Below are 15,919 nucleotides of genomic sequence, written 5' to 3' on the forward strand. Positions count from 1 at the left end.
TATTATAGCCCCTACTTTGTAGTTGTCTGCAAACTTGGTCAGCCAAAGTCCTCCTGTGCTTGCCTGTACCTCTGAGAAGCATATGCTGAACAAGAGAGGTCCTAGGACTGAGCCCTGGGTAGTGCCACTTGTAACCGGTTTAGAGTCGGACCTAGCTCCCACAACTCTCACCATGTGTGTTCTGTCTGTGAGCCAGTTGGCAACCCATCTTGTGACGTAAGGGTTTATGTTCAGGCTGGTGAGCTTGTCTATGATACCAGAATGGGGAATGGTGTCGAAGGTTTTAGCAAGGTCTAGGTAGGCTGTGTGTACCACCTTTCCCTCATCTATAGCCTTGGTAACTGTCTCAAAGAAGTTCCTTAGGTTTAGGAGGCATGATCTGCCCTTAACAAAACCAAACTGGGTAGGGTCCAGTGTTTGGAGGTTCCCAATGTCTCTGTTAATGAGTTCCATGATGATGCGCTCCATAGCCTTACACACCAAGCTAGTCAGGCTTATAGTTCGATAGTTCCCGGGGTCTGTTGTGGCTCCACCTTTGTGGAGTGGAATAACCATTGCTGTGCACCACTCTATGGGTACGTAGCCTGTGGAGAGGCTGAGTTTGAACAGTGTGTTTAGGTGGGGGGTTAGTTTATCTTTGAGCTTGTGTAGGACACAGCCTGGGACACCATCCGGTCCCAATGATGCTCTGTTTTTGGCTTTGGAGAGGGCTGTTTTAACCTGAGTGTCTGTGATTTCAGGGACTCTACATTCTTCTGGTATGGTTATGGGCCCTTTTGGGGGTGATAGGGGGGGGCAAAGTTTGCGCTGAACCTGTCTGACAGGATGGTGGCGATATCGGTTGGTTCAGTGTATTTTGTGCCATTCTACACTAACTTCGAGCAGATCTGAGCATTGCCACTTAGATTCTTGACATAGCTAAAGAATGCCTTGTGGTTATCTTTGGAGTCCTTTGCAATTTTTCTTTCAAAGCTCGCCTTGGATGATTTTATGAGGGATCGTAATTTCTTGCTGATACTGATCAGGGATGTCTTCCCTTCTTGGGATTTTTCTCTTTTTTTGAACTAGTTTCCTCCTTCTATTGTATAGCTTGTTTATAGCAGGAGTCCACCAGACTGGCTTCCTTTTCTTGGAGGAGTGAGTCTTGGTTTTGCTTGGGATGGCATGATCCATGCATTCTTGTAGATGCCCGTAGAATGCAATAGTAAAGGATTTTGCAGCTTGGACAGCTTTATCCTACAGCATGGGGGCTTTGAAACTTTCCACCTCTGTCTTAAGTAATGTGAAGCTTGCTTTTGAAAAGTTTTTCACGGTGGTTTTCTTGTCCAGGGGTGGGGGCAAAATGTGGATATCCAAAGTGATTTGTTTATGGTCAGATCTAACCAGCGAGAGGTTGACCTCCAGTGTGAAACACCGGTCGCCCATGTTGGTGATGACCAGGTCCAATATGTTGTCATCTCTGGTGGGAGTGTTGACCAGTTGAAACAGGGCGTTTGAATTTATAAATTCTAGGAAATGTTGGGCAAGGGAATTACTACTTGAGTAGTTCTCCCAGTTAATGTTTGGGTAATTGAAATCATCGAATATTAGGGTGTTTGATAGGACCTTTATGTTTCCCAGTGTTTCCAGAAATACGGAATGGGGGTCCTGGAACATGGTGGGTGATCTGTAGCAAGCTACAATTTGAATTGCAGTTTTGCCCATTGTTAGTTGCACGTGGATGATCTCTGAAGCATCGTGCTGTGCCACTAACCTGGAGGTGAGGGTATCCTTGATGAATATGGATATGCCCCTGCCTTTTGTATTTTTGTTTGGGTTCTGTGGCCGAAATGTATGGTATGAGTTGTAGCCTTGTAGTGCTGGGGTGCTCTCTGGAGCCTTAAACCAGGTTTCTGTTACTGTACATATATTGATTTTCTCTATACTGAGAAGACTTCTGGCATTAAGTAACATTACCCTCAGTTTTTTGTTACTTGTGCTATTTATGGCAGTGAGTTTGTCTTTTGAGCCTTGCCTAAAAAAGGCACTATGGGGGTGGCAAGAGCCTATTAAGTACTAAAAACTGTTTTCTTCAAGACAAGTGAGGAAAGTTAAGTGCTGTAGTAATGTGTAGCTTATTTAGTGCTTACTATGAGTTCTGAGCAAGTGCTGAGCTCAAAGAAACAGACTTGCATGTTGAAACTAAAAAAACGGCTAGTTCTAAGAAACAAAATTAAGCTAGAAAGCTTCCCTCCAACACAGAAAGGCTTGCGGGCTTAGAAGCTTACAAAGTCTAATTTCAGAGACTTGACTGGTTCCCTGATTTGCGTGTTTAGACTAATAAGGGACTTTTTGCTCTGCTGTGCACATTCCTTCTAACTTCTAGACAGGGTGACTTGTTTTTGTAGTTTGACCTGGGTTTATTTTGGTCTGGCACTGCCATTTCTATATACCTGTTTGTATGATCATACAGGGCTTTTGTGTATGCCCCTGCATAGGTTTCTGTGTTTTCTGGATTTAAGGGAGCTTGGAAACTAGCTGTGCCTTCCCTTAATGGGGGTAATTTACCTTAGAGAAGTTCTGAAAGATTTTGGGGTTAGGTGAGGGGACTAGTTTTGCATTTATTTCAAGGGAGACCACTTTTTGATCTGATCTTACCAGTGAGAACATAACACTGGAGTTGTGGGTGTAGCACTCGCCCATATTTGTGAGTACCAGATTTAGGATATTTGTTCCCAGTGTAGACTAGCTGTTGCAGGTCATTTAAATTTATAAAGTCAAGAAATCTTTGGGCCTGCATGTTAGTGGTCATGTATGCCTCCCAATTAACAGATTGGTAGATAAAATCACCCATGAGCATGATATTGGGCTAAAGGTGAGTGATTCTAGTGACTTTGGGTATGATGAATGAGTTTCCTAGTTCATGGTGGTGGACCTGTAGCTAGCAGGAATATGGTAATGACTTTTTCCCATGTTTAGTTGGACATGGAGTAGCTCAAGCATGCCATTTGACCGTCTTTGAGATGAGCTTATCCTTCATGTAGATAGGTACACCACTGCTTTTTGCTCCTTCATGGTCAGCAGGTGGTCAGAATGTATGAAAGGTGCTATAGCTAGGTCTATATCAGTTCATCAAAGGTTAATTTCCATGAAGCTTCATTCATCAGCCCTAATACAGCGAGCATTCACATCAGAGAACGTTCACTTCAACGAATGATTTACCCAGGGAAAGGAACGAGTTGCCTAGCATTCCCACCATCACACAAAACACAGTATTTCAAACCCACCCATGTGGGGGGCTTCACCCCCCACCCATCTAACTATATATAACAACTTCGAGATTGTGTGACATTGGGGAAAAGGGTAAATTTCTTATGATTGCCAACTTATTCCTTTCCCTGGGTAAGTCGTTTGTTGAAGTGAACATTTGCTAATGTGAACGTTCACTTTATTAGGGTTGCTGAACAAAGCTTTGCAAAAATGAACCTTCAACAATGTGATATAGATCCATTATAGCCATGCACTGCTGGAGTGCTTTCGGTGGCTTTGAACCATGTTTCAATAACTGCACACATGTCAGCATTCTACAGTGTGAGGAGAGCTTCCAGGGAGTAAAGTTTCTTGTCACGACTCCTAACATTGAACTGTAACAACTTTAGCTTGAACTGAGTAGCTTTTGTTATGTTGGAAGGTTTGTGAATTTGGCAATGCCTAAGAAAGGCACTATATGGGCAGATAATGTTTTAGCCAACATCTGAAAGCCTAGAGGTGACAGGTGAAGACCATCCCTGACAAAGCAGTGCGGCTTATCAACCATGTCCTTCCAGGCTGACAAGTACTGGCCCCCTTTAGAATGACACCAGTAGCTAAGCCAATTGTTAAAGTTGATCATTTTCTGCTGGTCTTGTGGTATCATCTTTGGAGAAGGTAGAATACCGCTCAGTGCTGGGCTCATACCTGCCTGTGACACATATTCTGAGACCTCAATCATGTCTCTCTTCATACAGTCCAAGGAGGTACGTCTCAGGTCATTTTCACCCACGTGGACTGTGACTGTGTCATACTGGTACTTAAAGGTAAGTGACCTGAGTATTTGCATGATCTGACAAATCCTGGCCAAGTAACTAACTGTAACCTTCCCCTTATCCAGCCTGGTAAGAGGGGCATCAGTGTGTTTCACAATGGAGTCTCCTATGACCAGAATATTAGGTTGTGGACTTTTTACTTTATGGCTTGGTACTTGAGACACAATGAACCCACTGTAGACAGGCCATATCAGGCCATATTAATGTCTGAATGCTAAAAGTATAGGGTATTGTAGTAATTGAGACGGAACAAAAATAAAGCAAGAATTACTGTGCTAAAGTCTAAAGATAAAATATAGCGTCTGGACAGGACCAAATTCTGAAGTTGGCAATAAGTTATCTTGATGATGGTTGACAAACTGATCCTTCAGCATTGACCTCTCATTGAGAATGATGCCCAGATCACAGACAAGGGAAACAAAGTCTAGTTGATCTCCCTACTGTAATTCATGAGGACTGCAGAGGAATATAAGTATCAACACAGCTTCAGCCTTACTAGATTTGTGTTTCAAAGGATTAAGGGACATCCTCTCAAGAATCAAATCCAAATAGTATTTTAAAATGCTTAATTGATTACATACATTCTTTGGAAAAAGAGGAGAGGTATAACATAAATTAATCATAGGCACTAAACAGCCTATAATTGCAAAGTACCTTGCAAAGGTAAGGGAAAACAGCTCTTATACTTTACAAAAAAAGCACCTAAACAGGCATGTCCAAGGGTCAGCTTCCGGTGATTTCTCCTGTCGACCTGGTGAATCTGGCCATACTAGGGCAATACAGCAACTGCCTCATGTACACAGACAATCCTCTCCTCCTACCACCCAACACTACAACCTGCAGAGATGCACTTACATAGCCAAACTGGAAGCAAAGCTCTCTCCGGCCAAGATTGTGCTAGACAGTCAAGAGGAGAAGGTTAACACCTGCATTACACCTGAAGCAACTCATAGCCCTTCAAAACCCACACCATCAACACCCATACATAGCAACACTAAACCCACATATGCGGAGGCCCTTAACATTAACCTGTCCAAGCAACAAGGACCTCCGAAGCTGAAACGCAAAAAACACCAGTCACAACCAAAGTGACACATAGCTCAAAACACCAGTGTGCCACCCAACAACAGCCCTTAAGGCAAGACAATGTACCCAACACTTTAGTCATAGGTGACTCTATAGTCAGGCACACTGATGTCTCACTCACCAGGCTGAACAAGGAGAAAATTACAGTCAGCTGCCTGTCGGGTGCCAGGATCAGCCACATAACACATGCACTCAAGTCACTCCACAACAAGTATAAATATGACTCTGTCATTGTCCATGCTGGAGTGAATGACTTGAGACATACCTTCCTGGACTACATGAAAAGAGACATGGAAGAGCTCTTGTATCATGTGGCCCAGGCAGGTAAGACCCTAGCTCTGAGAAGCATCCTGCTTCACCCAGAATTATACCACAGTATAAGGACAAAATGATTGACTTCAACAATTGGCTAAGCTTCTGGTGTCATTCAAAGGGGATCCAGTATCTGTCTGCCTGGGAAAACATGATCAACAAACCACTATGCTTTGCCAGAGATGGTTTGCACCTGTCACCCCTGCGATTCAGGTTACTGGCTAAAGCTCTTGCCACCCCTATAGTGCCTTTTTTAGGCAAGGTTCAAAGGATAAAACCACCACCGTAACAGATACAAGCATGCAAAATCTGAAGGTAATGCTACTCAATGCTAGAAGTCTAAACCTCAAAATGCACTCTCTCGAGGCACTCCTAAAAATGGAGAACATCGATACCTGTGCAGTAACTGAGACCTGATTCAAGGCTCCAGAGAGCACCCCTGTAATACCAGGCTACAACTCTTACCACACTTTTCGGCCACAAAACAAAAACTGAAACACTAAAGGTGGAGGAGTGTCCATATTCACCAATGATATTCACACCTCTAGGCTAGTTGCCCAACACAATGCATCTGAAATTCTCCAGGTGCAACTATCACTAGGTAAGACTGCAATCCAAATTGTAGCTTGCTACAGATCTCCCACCATGCCGCAAGATTCTCACTACACCTTTCTAAACATACTGGAAAATATTAAGATACAACCAAACACCCTAATACTGGGTGATTTCAACTACCCTGCCATTAACTGGGAAAACTACTCGAGTACCAACTCCTTTTCCCAACGATACTTGGAATTCATAAATTCCAATGCCCTGGATCAACTAATCCATTGTCCCACCAGGGGCTCCAATATCCTAGACCTGGTCATTACCAACATGGGAGATAGATGCTCCACAACTGTGGTCACCCCCTCATTGGTCAGGTTTGATCATAAGCAAATCACCCTTGACATCCTCATCCCACCCTCGCCCCCCAGTATGGAAACTTCTTTAAAAAACTTCTCCAAAGCCAACTTCATGCTACTGAAGTCAGAAGTGACAAACTTCATGACACCCATGCAGACGGGATCTGAAAGTTCGACTGCAGAATCTTACACTAAGGCACTGTACGAGCACATCTACTCATGCATGAATTATGCCATCCCAAATAGAACCAAGATGCTCTTCTCCAAAAAAGGAAGCCAATCTGGTGGTCCCCTGCTATAAACAAACTATACAACAGAAGGAGGAAACTGTTGCAGAAAAGAGGAAAATCCCAGGATGCAAAAAACTCCCTCACCAGCCTCAGGAAGAAGCTGAGATCCCTCATAAAATCCTCAAAAGCTAGTTATGAAAATAAAATTGCCAAAGATTCCAAAGACAACCACAAGGCATTCTATAGTTATGTCAAGAATCTAAATGGCAATGCTCAGATCTGCTCTCAGCTACAACAGAATGGCATTAAATATACTGATCCCAAGGATATTGCCAACATCCTGGCAGATCAATTTAATGCCAACTTCACCCCCCTCTCACCCCCTAAAGCGCCCGTCTCAATACTAAAAGATTGCCAAATTCCGGTAACCACGGCCACACAGGTAGAAACCTCACTCTCCAAAGCTAAGAATACAGCATCCATGGGACCAGATGACATCCCAGGCTGTATACTACATGAACTACAAAATGAACTGGCACCTCACCTGTCATGTTTAATCATAGCCTCACCTCAGGCTTTGTGCCCACTGAGTGGCGCACAGTTACAGTTATCCCACTCCACAAGGGAGGATCCACCTTGGATCCTGGGAACTACCGTCCCATCAGTCTGACAGGCCTGATCTGCAAGGGCATGGAACGCATTATCATGGAACTTATAAACAAAGACATTGGCAACCTTCAAACACTGGAGTCCACCCAGTTTGGGTTTGTGAAGGGCCAATCTTGCCTCCTGAATCTGATTGACTTCTTCAAATCAGTCTCCAGAGCTAAGGTGGTCCACACAGCCTATCTGGACCTTGCCAAGGCCTTCAACACCATCCTCCACTCTGGAATCATAGGTAAACTTACTAAGCTGGGCATAAATCCATACATCACTTGATGGGGTGCCAACTGGCTTACTGACAGAACCCAGACTGTAAAAGTAGCCGACTCCAAATCCAGCTCCAGGCAAGTGACAAGTGGAGTACCTCAGGGTTCAGTCCTGGGACCACTCTTGTTTGGCATCTACTTCTCTGAAGTACAGGCCAACACTAAGGGACTCTGGCTAACAAAGTTCGCAGATGACTGCAAACTGGGAGCCATTATTCAATCCTCAAATGATGTGGATATTCTACAAAAGGGCCTTACAGAAACAAATGCCTGGTGCCAGAGCCATGGGCTCAAGCTTAATGCCAAGAAATGTATAGTTATCCACATTGGAAAAAAATAGGTACCTATGAATTACCACATATGTGGCAGTACACTAAACATTGAAAGTGTGATGAGAGACTTAGGGACACAGGTGGACAGTGGTCTCACGTTCGAAAACCACATTGCCACAACAGTCAGGAAATCCTTCTATGTGGCACACCTCATCACTAAGAGCTTTTCATCCAGGAAAAAGAGGTCATTGTCCCACTGTACTCATCCCTCATTAGACCCATTATAGAGTATAATGCCCCATTTGGTATGTACCTCACAAGACATCTGCAACAGCTGGAAAGGCCAAAGAAATACCTCACTAAAAGAATCACAGGCCTAAAGCAGATGCCATATGCTGACCATCTAAAAAAACTCCAGCTATACTCTGTGGCATATTGTCTACTCAGAGGCGATCTCTGCTTAACATACAAGGCCATGTCAAACCCTGAGCTGTTGGACATGCTCCATTTAAAGAAATCCCAATCTCTCAGAGCCACACATTCCAGGGATCTAAACCTTATCATCACAATGAACAAAACATGCTGGAGGCATAGGTTCCTGACCCAGAGACTCCCCATACTCTGGAATAGACTGCCCATACATGTCAAGCAGATCACCTCCTTGGCCCTCTTCAAAAGGAACCTTGATGATTGGATGGGAGATAGGAAATTCAACCCGGGGATCATGTCAGTCGCCCTGCTAGACAGGGGTCCAGAGAAGTAAATATTGTGGGAAGAAATATCCAGGGAATTGTTATGGCTAGGCTTGTATAGGCCCTAGGGCCGATAGCCTAGTACCAACCTATGAACCTATCAGCATAAGACTTCAAAAACAAAAAATTAACTCTTTTATATCTCTCTAAGTGGAATGTTTACACTGTGAATAACTGGGAAGCAAGAATAGAACCCTGAACCCTGAAGCACTCTGCATTTCAGGGAGTAGAAACATGTGAAGTGTAACTCCCCACCCCACAGTGTAAAAAACTGGTAAGGTATGAAGCAGGACAGAGGTGAAATAATAACATTGATACATTACCAGAGAAAGTTATTAATTACTCAAACCAGATCTGTACCAGTGTTGCACCTCCAATCTAAAGCCAAACTGACAGTGATTCCAAAAAAACAGGGGATGAAAGATATGATTATAAACGTGCATATACCAGCTTCTCAATGACATTGTATAGCAGATGGTGGTGTTTTTCTGAAAGTTAAACATTCAAAGACAGCTTCTTAAAGATCGGGATAATCAAAGCCTCTTTTGTACGTATGAAAGTGACTAAGTCCTTAGTGAATTTTTAACAAGATGAAGAATAATAGGTCTTAGTGTATTGAAGAAACACCTTACCAGTCTCAAAGAATGTATATCCAAAGAGGAAAAGGTAAGCTGCATCAAAGGAGGCATATATATGAACTAATGGTAGTTAATGTAGTGAAACACTACCCAGCATTCATCAGAATCACTTATCTGACACTCATCAATGTCCAGCAGTGTAATCCTGTCTTACTATGGAAATCTTCTCTGTAAAAAACATGCTACTTCATCACATTTTGGAAGTAAACTTCCTAATACAGGTAGTCAGACAGCTGGGCTACACTTTTGACTATCCCAAAGAATGCAGCTAGATATATAGATGCAGACAGGCTCACTTTGCACATACACACAGCCTTGTTTCTATCTGGCACTAAGCATAAATAGCGTTACTATCGATTAAGTGTGACTACTCCAGCTTCATTCCAACCTCTACCCTATCCTGCACATCGATATCAACTTGTTATCAAACCACAGTTTTTGTTGAGCCATAGCTCTAGAACATACACTCAAAGGGGAAATCTGATCCTACGTCATTATATGCTACCACCACTGTATCTAGGTAATACGGGTCATGCACTGAAGGAGCTGTTCCCATGTTTAAGTTAACAGAGCTTTAGTCCCTGTATTTAACCAGCTTCACTGTGTATGGGGTCTACTTCACTTACCTGACATCCCACATAACCGACACACAAAACACCAAGCCAACAACACCGACATTGCACAACACCGACACTGCACATACCTGACACACACAATACCGACACGTCAAGACCTCACACACCTTCATAAACCATAAACACAACAACAACACACACAAACAACATACAAAAGAAAACACACAACTCTCAACATAAAATTACCCAGTTCCCCTCACTCACACCCTGCTCACTATTTACATTAAACTAAACACTTACCACTAAAACAAAACATACACTACAAATAAAAAAATCTAAAACGCTTACCTTCACATTTCACATTCTTGCATGGGGGCTACACCACCTGCACCCCACATGGGGGGGCTTCACCACCCCATACCCCACATAACTTAAATATTCCAACTCCAAGATTGCACTAAAACGTCCACAAGAGCAGATTTCCTGTTCTGCTCAAGTTGGACTGTCAACCATTTGGAAGTCAGCATTTTGACGTGTCAGTCATCTGGCACTTCGAGCTTTTCGGCTTGGTGTTTCATGTGTCAGTCTACTGAGATTTCGGTAATCTCAAGAAGACCCATAAAATGAGATTAGGAAACGACCAACTGAAAATGAGTTAGGTAATTGTCTGACCAGGAGACACTTTCCACCATCAAGTCATATGTAGACAAACTGAGACGTTTAAATTCAGCGAACAAGCAAAATTATGGGAAGTTGTGGAAATTATTTAAGTGAAGCCAAAGGACTTGAGTAAACCAAATTACTCTGTACAGGAAAAATTCAGCACAAGTACCCCAATGAAGTGCAGCACGCAGGTTTATTCGGAGTCAGCACGCCATGAGAATGAAAACATTCTTATTGTGTGCCGACTCTGAATAAACCTGTGTGCTGAAAACATTCTCATTGTGTGCTGACTCTGAATAAACCTGTGTGCTGTACTTTGTTGGGCTATTTGTGCTAAAATCTTCCTGTTTTTGGTCTCACTATACAGCACTTGCTTCCAAATTACTCTGTAGTGAGTTCTCAGCTCTTGTCCTCTTCTGGATAACTTAACCTTAATGGCTGGAGATTTGAGACAATAATTAACAGGTAGAGCAGATTATTTAATATCTCATTGCAATTTTATAATGAGATGTATGTCAGCATTTATTTATTTATTTAATTTATTTTGTTAAACAGCTAGGTGAATTGGATTGAAGATCCTTTTCAGTCATGAGGTAAGCTGCATGGCAGACATATATACCTCTCAACTGTCCAAATTTTGCAACATGTGTAGATTTTTGCCTCATATTTTTGGTCTTCCCCTCTTAAAATGTGTGGTTCTACGGCAAATCACTGACGATTGAAGTCAATAAATAATGGCATACATTTGAGTTTCGGAGTTCACATCTTTTAGAAAATGCATGCTAACACAAATCCTGTTACTTTACAAACTTTTTAAGAACAATGTCTAAAATCTGTTCTTATTTTGGGCCTTTGTCCCCCTTTACATTTGGCTTTGTCCAGATTTCTTGCACTAAGAGATTGAGAGGTATGCAGACACATCACATTAACAAAGAACAAACCAGTATTTATATACCATTCAGTAAACAAAATGCAGTTAAAAAGCCAACATTGAAATACATAGGTTCATAGCTTCATAGGTAGGTACTAGGCTATTGGCCCTAGGGCCTATATAAACCTAGCCAAATGGTACACTGGCTTTTGCCACCCAAGAAAATTATTTTCCTGTGCCCCTGTCAAGCAGAGCCACAGATGTGATCCCTGGGGTGAATTTCCTATTTCCCATCCAATCATCAAGATTTTTCTTGAAGTGCGCTAACGAGGAGCTTTGTTTGATATAGATAGGTAGTTTGTTCTAGAGTATGTGAAGTCTCTGAGATAGGAATCTATCCCTCCAGCATGTTCTGTTTATTGTGGTGACAAGGTTTAGGTCCCGAGAGCAAAGTTCTGAAAAAAATCTCAAAATGTTTAAAAACTTCACAATTATGAAATAGCTGGAAAGGTATGTCAGACAATTAACTGAAATGGTTAGTTTTAAGAGACAAAGAAGTAAATAGTTTAAAGAGATATTTACAGATCAGCATGTTAGTAATAATTATGTGCATCTGCAGTATTTATGGATATAATTGTTTGTAAAATGATAAACAGTAAGAAGGATAAGTAACAAAAGTGGGGTTGGGAGTGTGGCCTAATGGTTAAGGTGTTTGCCTTATAAACACGAGGTGCAGGGTTTGATTCTCACAGGGGATAATTGGCTAGGCTTGTAAGGGCACTTAGCATAGTATGAACAAAGACTTTTACAGTTGTATAATTAAAATGCATGATGAAAGTACAGGAAAAGTAATGACAGAATTTAGAAGTATTAGTATGAAAGGAAAGAAATGGAAAGAAACCAACAAGCTAACATACAGACCGATAAACATTTGGAAAAACAAGAGGGTCGGGTTAAAAAGCGTAGTAATTTTTTCTGTGCCATGTTTTCCCCTGTGCATCTTCAACTGGGCATGGCCCATATCTTCGTTGTATACTAGGAATTCCCCACACTGCCTGCATGAGAGCTGACAGGCATTCACTCTCCAGACCGTCATTGCACAGTTGAGGATGTTACTAATGGATTAATCCTATCTCAGGGATGTGGTGGAAAGATGTGACACATACTGGTTGGAGGCCCATAATGTCTTCCATTCAAATGTGTGCAGTCCTGTACACCCACCTTGAAGGCTGCCAGTCTTCTGTGATTTAATTGATCTAACCCCACCCCCATGCCATCATTTACCTGAGCCACTAATCTGTCTCAGGTCACCCACCAGGGCCTTAGTCAGGGCTTTATCACTCTACACCATTGGATATTAATAGCGGCTCATCATTGCCACTGCTGCAGTAGTCAATGGATTATGCCTTGTCCACGATACAACAGCCAACTGGTTTCCATTCCAAAAGCTCTGGGTCCCTCATTCACATCCAGTCTAACTGCTGATTGGCTAGCACTGAAGGGGAAAAAATCAGCGTTCAGAGTGGAAAATCATGAGTACTTTCTTGCTTCCTCATGAAGAAGCTGCTTAGAGGTTCCATGAGAGCAGCAGACAGCACTTGAGCTCTTTTCTCTGGCAATGAAGTCCATATTTGTTAGCCCTTCTCACAGAAAATGTATTTATTTATTATTTATTTTATTTCATGTTATTAAATAAAAGATTTCCCTTTGAAAAATCCTTCTACACAGAAAATGCATTATTTATATATTTAATATATATGAATGTTTATTTTGAAAAAAAAAAGTGTGTTTTACTTTTATTACTTTCAGAAGTCCTGGTCCTTTAAAAAACTCTGTATATTTCTACTACATCTGTTTCCTGTCTGGGACTTCTGTAGTTAGCCTAATCTGGGTTGGGAGCTTATTAGATGAAAAAAATCTAATGCTAATACTAATTTTACTAATCATTTTACAAGTGTTTTTTGTGTGGGGCACTGTTTTACTTGGGTAGCGACATCATAAGAAAGTGTAGTGTTTATGTTTATTGGCCATGTTCAGTATCTGAGTCAGAGCACGGGAGAACCATCTTTATTGGGACATAGATTTTATATAGGGATGCTACTGGATGTATCTGGTGAAGTAATTTGTTGAAGAAGCAGAGAATCTTCTTCTAGTCTGTCACAGATAATACCTGTTAAAATGTTTTCACCTCAGTTAAGAGGATGTTAAAGACAGTCAGCCTTGGTACATGACCTTCACTACATCTTAGGCACGCCAGTTAAAGTTTTTCATGAGGGAGATAAATCAGATGAATCTGATATAGACAGAGATGGGGATTCACATCCTACAGATTCTTGAGGCCAGTTCTCTGACATACCTTTCAACCTCTTAGTGTAAGAATCTGGACAAAACCTGTTAAAATGGGGGGACAAATGCCCAAAAATAAGGGCATATTTTTGCATACATTTTCTGGAGGATTTGAAGTCTGAAACTCAAATATATGTCATTATCTAGTGGTTTAAAAATTCAGATCATCCCAGCGATTTGCCAGAAAACCGCAAATTTTATGAGGAACAGACCACAAATATGATACAAAAAATCTGGACATTCTGTGAAAATCTGGACAGTTGAGAGGTATGTTCTCTGACACAGAGGAAGACTGATCCTCACAACCAGCTTGGTAGATGTCTTCTTTTCTTGAATTATTGCCAGGAGGAATAAGGTGTTTTTTTTTTTGGGGGGGGGACTTTTTGGAAGCTCCCACTGCATTCTGAATTTTTTTCCTCATATACTAAGTAGATTTGCCTCACTTTGCCTTTTTCTCCTCCTGTGCCAGCTTTGGAGGAGGTATATATTACACTGCCTGTTTCAACCCTAATATACAATCTACAGTCCCCATAAACACAGATAGGTGACAGGCTACTGCTATCTTCCAAACCATATCCTTTGGATAGAGATGGGAAGGACCGGAGACAGATTTTGACATGTCTGTAGTAGCTAACTCTGCTTAAAATAATTGTATAATTGTGCATAGGCTGTATATAGGATGCATGCTTCTGTTGTGTTTGAATTGGTATATCTGGGTGGGATAGAGGTTTTTGGAGTAAAAGTAAGTTTAAATTCAGCTTTCAAATCTCCCATATGCTCTCACGTGCCTAATTAAGAAACAATAGAAATGGCAGGATAGGGACAGTAAGAATACTTTACAGGATGGTTAGGCTAGAAAGTCTCCCACTTTCAGCCTTATCTCCTGCCTTTAGCTCATAAAAGCTGCCCCAACAAGTGGCTGTATTCATCCTCCCCTGATAGGAGCTTGTCACGGACTCACAGGAGTTTAAGGTGGTTCAAAAGGAGAACAGCTGGTAATAGATGCCAAAACATCCTTTCTGGGGAGATCCTCCTCACCCTTCAAAAATAAAAATGTATACAGATGAAATAGAATGAAATGGTGGCACCTACTGAGCATTCCTTCTGTACAATTCTGTCATTTTTATAGCAAATATGTGATTAGAAAATCCTTGTAAAGTATGGCTGTGCTATCTATTATATCTATCCTTCAATATATAATAGATGTTAAATGATTAATTGCTGTACCTATCAAGAAATTTTGTACACTTTGTATACATTTCAAAATATCTACTTGTAAGTAATCCAGTATAACAGTATTTCTGTATGTGGACCTTTTCTCCCTGGGCCTCCGCTGAAAATGGGCTACTGACCCAGTCAGACTTCCCCAGCAAACAAATGTCAAATAAATAACTAAAATCAAGGGAGCCATAGAATCACTGCTATTTTTTCCAGAATAATTTGTTAGATATTAACCCTTTACAGCCTTTTGCTTTTTATTTTCCAGAGAAGCTTTATGATATTGTGGATCCTATATGATCTCAATACGCCTGTGTCGGGGTCGCACAGCCAGTCTACTTATTTACCTTTGGCTTAATACAATGGGGCAACACATGTGGAGCCTTCTATTATAGACTGTTAGATATCCCGCCTTCCAAGTCAGTCTGCATCTCAAACACATTCATGGGGGGGAGTTTATGTGGGGGTAACATGCAAGGCCTCTATAGTTCTCTGACAGACCATAGCACACAAGTTTCAAATAATGTGCAATACCACAGTGATGTGGTGTAGCAACAACTTAGGGGGTACAAGGCTGTACTCCCTATTCATGCTGGCTATGAGCACTTGGGAGTTAACATTCCTTACCCCTCCACTCACATTTCTTTTCATCAGAGCAAAATATAATGTCAGAAAAAAGGACAAACACTCATGAAAATAGTCTATATAACTAGTCTTCCACATATTGATCCAGTTCTGGGAACACCTCAAGCACATCTGTCAGTCTCCTTATAACACAGACAATCCATACCTTCTTATTCCCTTATAAGAAACATTTCTTTATGCACTCCATCCTTTCCATTAATATCTAGGGTATTTCTGAATATTTGGAAGGAATCTGCCAAAAAAACTTAAGAAAGAATTTGTGGTGAATCCTTTTTTGCCTTGGCAATAATGGTTCTCCTTTTTATGAAAGTAGACAAATAAAATTACCACAAATTTTCTCACTATCCGGATCTTTTCACACAGGACAGGTGAAGTTCAATTCACCTCAGTCTGTTACATCTTAAATTATCTGC

The sequence above is a fragment of the Protopterus annectens genome, chromosome 1.part1 (assembly GCF_019279795.1).
Source record: "Protopterus annectens isolate FY-2018-M chromosome 1.part1, PAN1.0, whole genome shotgun sequence".
In the NCBI taxonomy this organism is placed as follows: domain Eukaryota; kingdom Metazoa; phylum Chordata; order Ceratodontiformes; family Protopteridae; genus Protopterus; species Protopterus annectens.